The sequence below is a fragment of the Sinocyclocheilus grahami genome, unplaced genomic scaffold (assembly GCF_001515645.1).
Source record: "Sinocyclocheilus grahami isolate Dianchi unplaced genomic scaffold, SAMN03320097.WGS_v1.1 scaffold874.1, whole genome shotgun sequence".
NCBI classification, from domain to species: Eukaryota; Metazoa; Chordata; class Actinopteri; order Cypriniformes; family Cyprinidae; genus Sinocyclocheilus; species Sinocyclocheilus grahami.
This window is the reverse complement of record NW_015506053.1, coordinates 583,536-595,011: the sequence shown is the minus strand read 5'-3', so window position 1 is coordinate 595,011 and position 11,476 is coordinate 583,536.

The following is an 11,476-nucleotide window of genomic DNA, read 5'->3' as shown; positions in this document are numbered from 1 at the left end:
CTGTCTATATCCCTCTCTGCCAACATCTGAGTGACTCTCTACAACACAAAAACAGTGTAGCAACATGGATCAACATGTCAGGAGCCCTTGGTCTGTATAAAGAGGTTTCAAACCACCATAACTAAGAGCAGATGCATGCAGATTGCGCAAGTTGACATCTGAAGAATCCCACCGTTGAAGTCAGAATTATGAGATCTGTGGTCAACCAGGCCACTTCGTTGCAAAAATTGTGCACAACACATATGGAGATTGACAATAAATTAAAAAGCATCCATTAAAAGACATTTATATGTATGAGAAAAGACATTGATCAGATTCAGAATTTTACACGGAATTTGATTCACAGCCACATCAGTGAATAAGTGATATGATGTGTTCAGGGTGGTCAGAACCACACATCTAAAGGTCACTTTCAGTCTTCAAGGGAGAAGTTTTGAAAATGTTGCTTAATTAAAGGGAACGTTCATAAATTGTCCATGTGGAATCTGTTACTTCATCAGCACAAAGGTACAGCTGTGATTCCCACAAAACATGCTACTTTGTGAAAGTGAATCGCATGAATCATATTCATAATCTGCTGAAGTTGCAACAGGCTCCATATCTGGATCGGAACACAAACAGCGATTTTACCACATGTGGTTTGGTCTATGTGTTTAGCCCTTATTCCCACAAATAAACAAAACAACAGACTAATTCACTCTGGTGTGTGTCTGGTGTCTAATGAAGACCATGTGCAGTGAACACAAACAAAAAAAGTCATTCAGTGTGGTGCTGATGTGGTAAAGATATGCAGAGCTACAGACAACAGACTAATTTACCTTTCAATCATCAAAGGATGTCTTATTGCGGCTGTGCACACAAACACAACCATACACATATTTACAAGCACACTTAAGCACACTATATCTATCATCATATGTCTATCATTTATCTATCCATCCATCCATCTATCCATCTATCCAGCCATCCATCTGTTTATCACTATCCATCCATCCATCCATCATCTATCTATCTATCAATCATTATATTGTTATATCATTCTATCTATCGTTCTATCTATTATTCTACCTATCATCGGTCAATCGATTTATCCATCATTCTATTTACTATTCAACCTATCATCAATCCATCCAGCTATCTATCTATCTATCTATTGTTATATCATTCTATCTATCGTTCTATCTATTGTTATATCATTCTATCTATCGTTCTATCTATTATATTACCTATCATCGGTCAATCCATTTATCCATCATTCTATTTACTATTCAACCTATCATCAATCCATCTATCCATTCATCCATCATCTATTGATCCATCCATTCAGCCATCTGTCTTTTAAACTTTCATACATAGTTTCAATACAATGTTTTTGTCTTGACAAACATTTGCTTTTCAAGTTTCAGTGACAGTCTATTTTAATTTAACTTCCTTACATTCAAATTTAAATTGCAATTCTGCATCCAGTAACACTTTAGATTAGGGAACACATATTGACTATTAACTAAGAGTTTTCTCTTAGTAATAAACTCCTAATTACTGCTTATTGATAGTAAGCAGGTATCAGAATCAGAATCAGAATGAGCTTTATTGCCAGGTATGTTTACACATACGAGGAATTTGTTTTCGTGACAGAAGCTTCCACAGTGTAACAGAATGACAGTGACAGAGTGGTGTCGTCTGCAAACTTCAGGAGCTTGACAGAGGGGTCTTTAGGGGTCAACGTGCAATCGTTGGTGTAGAGGGAGAAGAGCAGTGGGGAGACAGTGCTGGGGGATGGTGTCTTGTAATTGGTGATTTATTTTAGACTTTTCCACACTGATGCCGAGTCGCGGGGGAGGAATTATTCTGAAAAAATAAGGACTCAGTTCACTTCCAAGTGAACTGAGTCCTTATTTTTTCAGAATAATTCCTCTTTTCCACTCTGATCTCCTTTTCCAGTGTGTATTTAGCCTGTTTATACAAGACATTATCCCCCTTCCTGTGAGCATCTTCTTTGGCCTGACGGAGCTGTCTGAGTTTTGCAGTGAACCATGGTTTGTCATTGTTGTAAGTTAAGTGAGTCCTGGTAGGAATGCACATGTCTTCACAGAAACTGATATAAGATGTTACAGTCTCTGTGAGCTCGTCCAGATCGGTGGCAGCAGCTTCAAAGACGCTCCAATCAGTGAGGTCAAAACAAGCTTGTAAATCCTGCTCTGCTTCATTAGTCCATCTTTTTACAGTCCTTAATACAGGTTTAGCTGATTTCAGTTTTTGCCTGTAGGTCGGTATAAGATGAACTAAGCAGTGATCAGAGAGCCCCAAAGCTGCTCGTGGAACAGAGTGATATGCATTCTTTATTGTGGTGTAACAGTGATCCAATATATTACTGTCTCTGGTGGGACATGTGATGTGCTGTCTGTATTTTGGCAGTTCACTGGAGAGATTTGCTTTATTAAAGTCCCAGAGAATGATTAAAACAGAGTCCGGGTGTTGTTGTCCTGTGTCTGTGATCAGATCAGCGAGTTTCTGTAAAGCGGTGCTCACGTGTGCTTGCGGAGGAATGTACACACTTAAGAGAATGAATGCGCAAAACTCCCGCGGTGAATAGAACGGCTTGCAGTTAATGAAGAGCACTTCTAGATCTGAACAGCACATCTTCTTTAACACAGTTACATCTGTACACCACCTCTCATTGATGTAAAAGCATGTCCCGCCGCCGCGCAATTTCCCCGTTGATTCTGCGTCGCGATCTGCTCTAAACAGCTGAAAGACCGGCAGACTCAACGCGCTTTCCGGAATGGCGTCTTTCAGCCAGGTTTCCATGAAACACAGAGCAGCAGAGTTTGAAAAATCCTTAGCAGAAGAAGTTTGTCTGTTTTGTTGAGTAGAGAGCAGAGATTTGCCAGATGGATGCTAGGCAATGGCGTTCTGAATCCGCGCTGTCTGAGCTTCACGAGCGCGCCGGCTCGCTTCCCCCGTCTGCGCGTCCTGAAGCGTTTGATCAGCGCCGCAGCTTCCCCGACAACAATGTCCAGCAAAACATCAGAATAATCAAAAAACTGTGAAATATCGGGTAGTGTGTACTTCCGAATGTCCAGCAATTCGTCTCTGGTGAAACTGATTGCAGGGATATAACTAAAGACAGGACAAACTAACAAAAACATAAAAACAACTGCGGAGCATGCCACGGAGGCAGCCATCAGCGTCGGCGCCATCTTACTTAGGTAGTTGTTGAAGTCATTATGTTTAGGTATGGGATTGGATTAAGGGATCTAGAATATGGTCATGTAGAATGAAGCACAAATATGTGCTTTATAAGTACTAATAAACAACCAACATGTTCCGAATGTCCAGCAATTCGTCTCTGGTGAAACTGATTGCAGGGATATAACTAAAGACAGGACAAACTAACAAAAACATAAAAACAACTGCGGAGCATGCCACGGAGGCAGCCATCAGCGTCGGCGCCATCTTACTTAGGTAGTTGTTGAAGTCATTTTGTTTAGGTATGGGATTGGGTTAAGGGATCTAGAATATGGTCATGTAGAATGAAGCATAAATATGTGCTTTATAAGTACTAATAAACAACCAACATTTTAGTAATATGCATGCTAATAAGCAACTAGTTAATAGCGAATAGTGTATTCTAATCTAAAGTGTTAGCCTGCATCCTTTTTGCCACCTCAACTGAAATTAAATTCAAACTGAGAAATTGAATTGGAAATTCAAAGACATGTTCAGTTCAGTTCTGGGTGGTGCACAGACCTGCTAAATATATTTTAAAACCGGGTTACATAAACCTTCCAAATCCAGTGTACCAGTTTAGTCATTTGAAACATGGCTGATATGAACCTGCACTATGGCTTCTGGAAATTACATAATGTTAGCCAATAGGATTTAAACTTGCAACATTTTTCAGATGGTCTGTGAATGGTCAGAAAGACCGTCTTCTCAAGTCAAAGCTAAAAACACACATATACACACACAATGATGCCGTGATAAGGAGGAGTGGAAAACAAGGAAGACAGTGTTTTGCAAAAGGAATGATGATGGTATTACGAGCAAAGTGCCCCATGTGGAAAACTAATAGAATCGGATAAAAGTATGGAATGGGGAGATGGAAATTATGACACATGGAGAGAGACAGAGATAGCAATTTTCAAACATAAAAAAGGATAAATAGATTTCCTGCAGCTTTGTAGAGATTTGTCATTCAGATCTGCTGCACGTTTCAGCTGCAGCAAATTACCTGAACCTGTTTCTGACCTCCAAGAACACACAATATCCTGGCAACCCGTCCTAAAATACATACAGTCACACTTAAGCTTCGCCTTTCCCCACATACTCAAAACGTTGAGCAGGTATGTGGAAAACAAAAATTATACAATAAATTGCAGTCACTTACAAACAAACCATACAGCTGCATTTGAGCATCCTGTGGTGAAGCTTCCAGGCACAGTAAACAGAAGAGTCCTCCCCAAATAAACACACACTTCCTGTGTGTGACTCTCACTCTGGATTAGAGATAGCTGAGAGTTGACACTCTTTCTTGTGATGCACTTCCCTGTGGAAAAAAAGACATAAAACAACTTTATTAATTAGTAGAAATCTGCAAACTGACTTATCATGATTGATGACATAAAAATTAAACCATGTTTAAGAATAACGTTATTTTTAAAAACACATGGCCTGGTTTCACAGACAGGGCTTAGATTAAGCCAGGCTTAGTTAAATTAGGACATTTAAGTAGCTTTTATAAACATGCCTTAGAAAAAAAACATTACTGGTGAACATCTTGAGACAAATCAATGACATTTACAGATTTCAAGATATGTCAGTGCAAGTTTCTTTCAGTTAATACAGCTCAGACATGCATTTAAGTCTGGGACTAGACTTAAACCTTGTCTGTGAAACCGGGGGCGGGGGGTTTGTTTCAGTTACAATAAATATGATAATTTTGTAGTTTCACTAAAGCAAAGTTTCGTTTATAAACAGTATTGTGCTTTCCTTTGGAAGAGAAGTCTCCAGAACTTTCTCAAAGTCACGTACATTTACTTCACATGGCAAAAATGTGTACGTCATGTCAAATATTTATGGGTGTTACCACACGAAAGCCATAATATATTGTGTGTAGAGTCGACAGAACGGTCTTATGACAAAGCCATTTTGTTTGTGTCAAGAAGTGTTTGGACGTGGCATCCTTTACCATAGACCTTTCAAACATTCCAAGAACTTTAATGCACCACAGAAAAGATCAAACAAAATCAATGAAGTAATACAATTTACCTGTTTTGTGCCTAAATAATCAGAAAGCTTCATGAAGGAATAACCTTAACCTTTCATACAAAAATTATCACGGAAAACTATTTCCAGCAAAATTAAATTAAATTATAAAAAAAAATAAAAATCTTATGACTTGCTTGTGGTAGATTAAAAAAAAATCAGGTGAAACAGGTTAACAAATCTCATAGATTGACTTAAAACTAAACAAAACACATGAAAACAAAACAAAACATGACAAAAAAACAAAACAAAAACATCTCAGGTTACTTATGTAACCATGGTTCCCTGAGTAGGTAACGCCTGGTCGTGACCCGTGTCTGAAGCATACATTGAAAAAACACCAACTCGTTGGCCGGCGACAGCCATGACGTCACTACCGGTGCGACTAAAGTATAAATAGGCGCCGGGAGCACACATCATTCACTTCTTCATCTGAAGCTTGCGTCCGCAGCATGGCAAGAAACCTAGAGGACGCAGTGTCTCGTTCCCTACTCAGGGACCCTTGGTTACATAAGTAACCTGAGACATTCCCTTTCAGGGGAACTTCGAACTGCGTCCTCTAGGGGTCGTTATGGGGAACGGTATACCCACGCCACCATGCTGAGGGGAGTGCATGCCAGAACCATGGCGAGCACTAAGTACCAATTCTGCCATATTGCTATGGGAGTTGCCCCTGGGACGTTAGACGGCTGTCAGTGACGTTATTCCCTACGGCCAAAGGCCTAGGCTACATACCCCAAAATGCTTACCTGTTAGGGCCAGACTCCTGGGCCCGGGGTAGAGCTCAAGGCTTGGAATCAGGATAGATTCCTTTAAGGGAATACGACCAAGAGCCTAGAATCATACGAGTTTTGGTCTGTCACACAGGGGCTACCGCACGTTTCTCTTTGTATGTGCTGAAGGAACTGCCTCAACAGACCCCTAGTAGCAACACCCTGTTAAAGTAGCATTCAGGTAACCCTTTGATAAAAGGGGAGCATTGTCTCAATACTACCACGAGGACAGCCCATGGAGCGAGGAATCTAACTCCTCAGAGAGGATTAACGCTCGAAAGAAACATCATACTCACAATAACCCTCGATGGTGAGGGGGGTGATGCCTCAAGGGGATATCCTGGTGATCGGGAAAAACCCCTCAGGGCGACCCGGATACGGTAGACCAGTCAGGGTAGCATGAAAGCGTAAACCCCAGCCCGGACGTCCAGGAAATTTTCTGCAGTGACACCGGGGGCCTGATAATCACAAAACTCCCGCAGAAGCCTGTGTTATAGCCGCATGATCCAGGAAGTATGAAACCTTACTTACCTTCTGGACATATCTCGACGAGTGAAATAAACACTGCAAGTCGAGCACCCGGTTTCTGAACCCAGCACGGGAAACACTGCAAAGAAACTAGCAGAAGGGTACACACAACCACCAGTTCCATAGCACATACATATATTTATATACATATATTTAGACATGGATCGTACTCACCCACCACGGCTCCCGCGTTGGAGCTCTGTCCGGAAAAGCCTGTAGACCGGACCTTCAGTAAGGTGGTTACTATGATTAACCATAGAACCAACCAAAACATCATAGGTCCAGAAGGAGACTGTTATGCAGGAAGCTTCCACCTGACCTCGGTCAGGTGGCGATATGGTGGTTACAGGGGAATTAGGAAGGGGAAGATGTTACACCCCCTGAGGGAAAGAGTGGATACCTAAGTACTACTCTGATCCGGACTAAAGTGTTGACGCCTTGTCTGGATCACATCCCTCAGGTCTTGCCTACCTCCCTTCGACCCACGATACTTCCTACCCCTACCCGCAGGCGGAGGGGGAGCGCGAGTCGCGACACTAGCCTTCTGTGCTCATCTCTGCTCCTCAAATCGAGACGGGCCAGGACCCCTGGGTTGTTCGGGCTCAGACCTGGACTTTCGTGGAATGAAGGTTTTGAAGGCCGCTGAGCGCGCCTTTGCCTCCCTGAACTTTTCGACGACCGTCTCAATGGATGTACCAAAAAGTTCAGAGGGCGAAACCGGGGCATCGAGAAGAAAACCCCTTTCTTTCTTCCCGATGTCTGCCAGGTTTACCCACAGCTGCCTCTCCGTTACTACCATCGCAGCCATAGATCTGCCTATGGCAGAGGCAGCCTGCTTAGTAGCACGAAGAGCAAGATCCGTGGTGCGGCGTAACTCAGCCATCTCATCAGAAGAAAGGCCCTCGCCTTTATCCAGGTCTTTCAGCAGATCAGCCTGGTATGCTTGGAGCACCGCCATCGTGTGCAGTGAAGCAACAGCCTGACCTGCTGCTGCGTATGCCTTGCCATTCATTTTAGATGTAGCTTGAAGAGGCATGGATGGCAAGGAGGGAGTTTTGAGAGACGATGTCTCACCCATAGAGAGATAGCTAGCTAGCGTCTCTTCTACAGGGGGCATTCTCTCATAGCCGTTTTCGCACATCGCCTCAATGTTCGCATAACTGGTATACTGAAACCGATGGATGCGTGAGGAAAACGGCATCTTCCATTCCTTCTCGATCTCAGTATGGAGATCAGGAAGGAAAGGAAGGCTCACCTGAGCTGGAGGGTTATGGCCAGAAAGATAACGTTCCTCGAAACGACCTCGCAACCTCACTTCCTTAGTCCGCTTACACGGCAAGTCAAGCCTCGCCGTGGCGCGATCCATAACCTCTAAGAGCTCATCATACGCATGGCAGGAGGATTGAGAAGGCTCAGCCTCAGCTTCTTCACTCTCTTCATCCATTTCCTGCTCTTCCTGGGCTGAACCCAGCAGAGCACTGGCGCCTGGATCAGATGATGTTAAAGAGAGAACATCATCCTCAGGTGGCTGTCTCTCGCCCGCCGCCGATGAGCGCGAGAGGGAAAGCCCCTCCTTAAATTCATCGGCCAGGTCCACCTGAGATCCCTACGAGCTCATTCTCCTCCGTGCCTCAGCAGCGGCGGGTCCTGAACCGCGGGAAGCAGATGGCTGCCCCTCTTTACTCGAAAAGAGAGACAAACGAGAACGGAGCTTTTTCATTGGAAAACGCTCGCAATGCACGCAGATTGCCCCCTCGAGGACATCGCGTGCGTGCTCTTCACCCAAACAAACAACGCATAGATTGTGTGTGTCATCGGGTGTCAAATAGCGATGACATGGATGCACACACCTTCTAAATGCTCTGCTAGTGCTCGCCATAATGAATAGAGATAGCTCTTACTTTTTCCTTGGTAATGCACGCTTCAAACAGAACAGTCAATGAAGACGAAGAAGAGAATGATGTGTGCTCCCGGCGCCTATTTATAATATAGTCGCACCGGTAGTGACGTCATGGCTGTTGCCGGCCAACGAGTTGGTGTTTTTTCAGTGTATGCTTCAGACACGGGTCACGACAAGGCGTTCCCCATAGCGACCCCTAGAGGACGCAGTTCGAAGTTCCCATGAAAGGGAACTATGGTTACGATGAAAAATGTATTTGGAAACCTGTTCTCAGGTGTGAGGATTAACGAAATGAAACTAAATGAAATTAAAAGAAATGAGAAATGAGAAATGAAAAGTAAAATATTTAGGGAAAAAATGTTTTAAAGTGTGAGAACAGAGGACTAAGGTTATTTGTTTCACAGATCACAAAACATTTAAACATTTTATTGTGATTGATTTATTATACGGCCACAATGAATAACATACATGTGAAAGTACAAAATAACATTGACGTTGGCTTAGAATGAGAAACTATGCGAGAAGGACAAAGTGAGCTAGTTCGTGTATGTGCAGTATACAAACATGTTGTTCTTTCTTTACTGTGTCTACAGTATAATAGACCTATTAGAGTAAAGTTTTTCAATCACTTAAGGCGATTCAAAGGAGCCTGGGTAAATGCAAACACTAATGAGGCGGTCGTAAAGCTTGTATCTTTCACATGGCAACTGCAAATGTTTGAATGCATCCTATTTGGGGACAGTCTGGAGTACATTTCAAATGACAAAAGAATCAACTTTTTAAATCTTCAAAGAAACTAAACCCTGGCCACTTCAGCTTGCACCCGAACACACAATAAACACACACATCAGTCTCTCTCTACCCCCTAAGCACCTGTCAATATGCATCCCCATAATTAGTCCTTTGATAGTAGACAGATTTGGAGGGTCCATTACAGGCAGCTGCACACAAGTCACAAGGTCCTGGTCGACTTGAATAAAGGAGCCAGCCTGAGGGGCACATACACTGACAGACAAAAGAAATGGAGAATGCCAACTCACACCACTGACTAGCCCCAAACGGAATGTGTGGATTTTGGGGGAAAACCTGTGGAACATACATAAGCATATGTTTATATGTATATGCACATGTAAATAATATAAAACTTATATGTAAGATATGTATATATAAAACCATTAAAACCTACATATTATATACTTATATGTAAGACATATAATTCCTATAAAACCTACACACACACATATATATATATATATATATATATATGTGTGTGTGTGTGTGTGTGTGTATAGATATATATATATATATATATATATATATATATCTATACACACACACACAAATAAATTAAACTGAATAAATGTATTAAGCATAACGGTGACCACTGTACTTGTATTGATATCTGAATCCACAATGAAATTAACAACCATTAATTGACATAATTTTTGTGTAAATATAAAAAATAAATTAGCAATTTTTTTCCTTTTAAATAAATAATAATAAAAATAGATGTATATGTATATGTATTGTCATTGGGTTTAGTGAAGTTCTGCTGGCTCATATTCCGTGTGGTCCTGTTTTTGACACATACGCACACAAACACACACTTCAAGGCACATACAGTGTACAGACACAAATCTGTGGGCATAAATACACACGGCACTCTTGGGCTTTTAGGAACCATATCTACAACGGCCCCATGTTTGCGTGATTAGCTCTTGATGAGGCAGTACTAACGCCATCTGTAAAAGTTTTAGCTTACGCGCACACACACTTGCTCTCCTTTCAGCCCGATTAGGTCTGAAATAAGCACGATAGAGGTGCTTAAAACAAACGTCAGGGAGGTTTGTGTGCATATGGCCCTGCTAGCCTGGTATAATAATTACCACTGATGCTAAATGACCAACAGATGAGTCATTAGCACATGTGTGTTATTCTGTCTTACACGTTTTCTTATGTGTACGACTTTGAATTTGTGTCTGGGTGTGTTGAATGTGGGTGGGAGGTTTCGGTTAATGTTCTGTCATATAGTCATGGTTTTGGTACCAGGAAACCAGTGGAACTAGTAGTTGTTGACAGAGCATCATCTATCAAGTGGTCATATTGAAGGCAGCGCCGGAGGTCTGGTAGTGTTTCTGAAGGGCATAATAAATTAGCCAGCGGTATTGTTTTGCTCATTGTGGTTGATGCTAGGCCATTTTTTTCTTTTGATAGGTTGTTTTAACATTGAAAAATACTGACAGAATAAATATAAGACTTTGTTCACACTGACAGCCCACATGTTATTTTTAGGCAAATCTAACTGAAAACGAATTAGCATTTGTAGTCTGAATAGTAAATAAGCATTTTTTTGGACTGTTAGATCATAAGTAGATTTGGACTTATATTTCACCCAAATATGAAAATCCTGTCACTATTACTCACCCTCAAAACAGAGTTTCTTTCTCCTCTGGAACACAAAAGCAGATATTTAAAAACAAAATCTTTAATATACGGTAGATGTCCAATATAAATAATTATCTCTTGACTAAATCACCCGTAAAACAAACAAAAAAAAAAAGATTTGAATACTTTCAAATTAATATTGTGGAAAATACATCCCAAATGTTGAATTTGGAATGTATTCAGATCACTATTGTTTTAATGTAAGACTTAATAACTGGAAGCTTAATTAAAATTAAATAACTATTCATTTTAGTGGCACTATTTCATCAGTTGGTTCCGGAAGCACTTTTTCCATTAATTTTTAAAATAGGAAATGTTGCAAAAAAAAATCTTTATTACAGCAAAGCCAACTGATGCTCCACTGTCTGGAGCATCAGTGAATGTTTGAAACTTTTTTAATAGTTGTGTTTGAGTCCCTCGATTGTCCTCAGTGTGAAAAGATGGATCTCAATAATCATACAGTCACTGCTGGAAAGGGTTCAAATTTGCAAAAGATGCTGGAAAACTGAAGAATCTGCAGGAGCTGGAGGATTTTTCTGAAGAACAGTGCTCAGTTTAACTG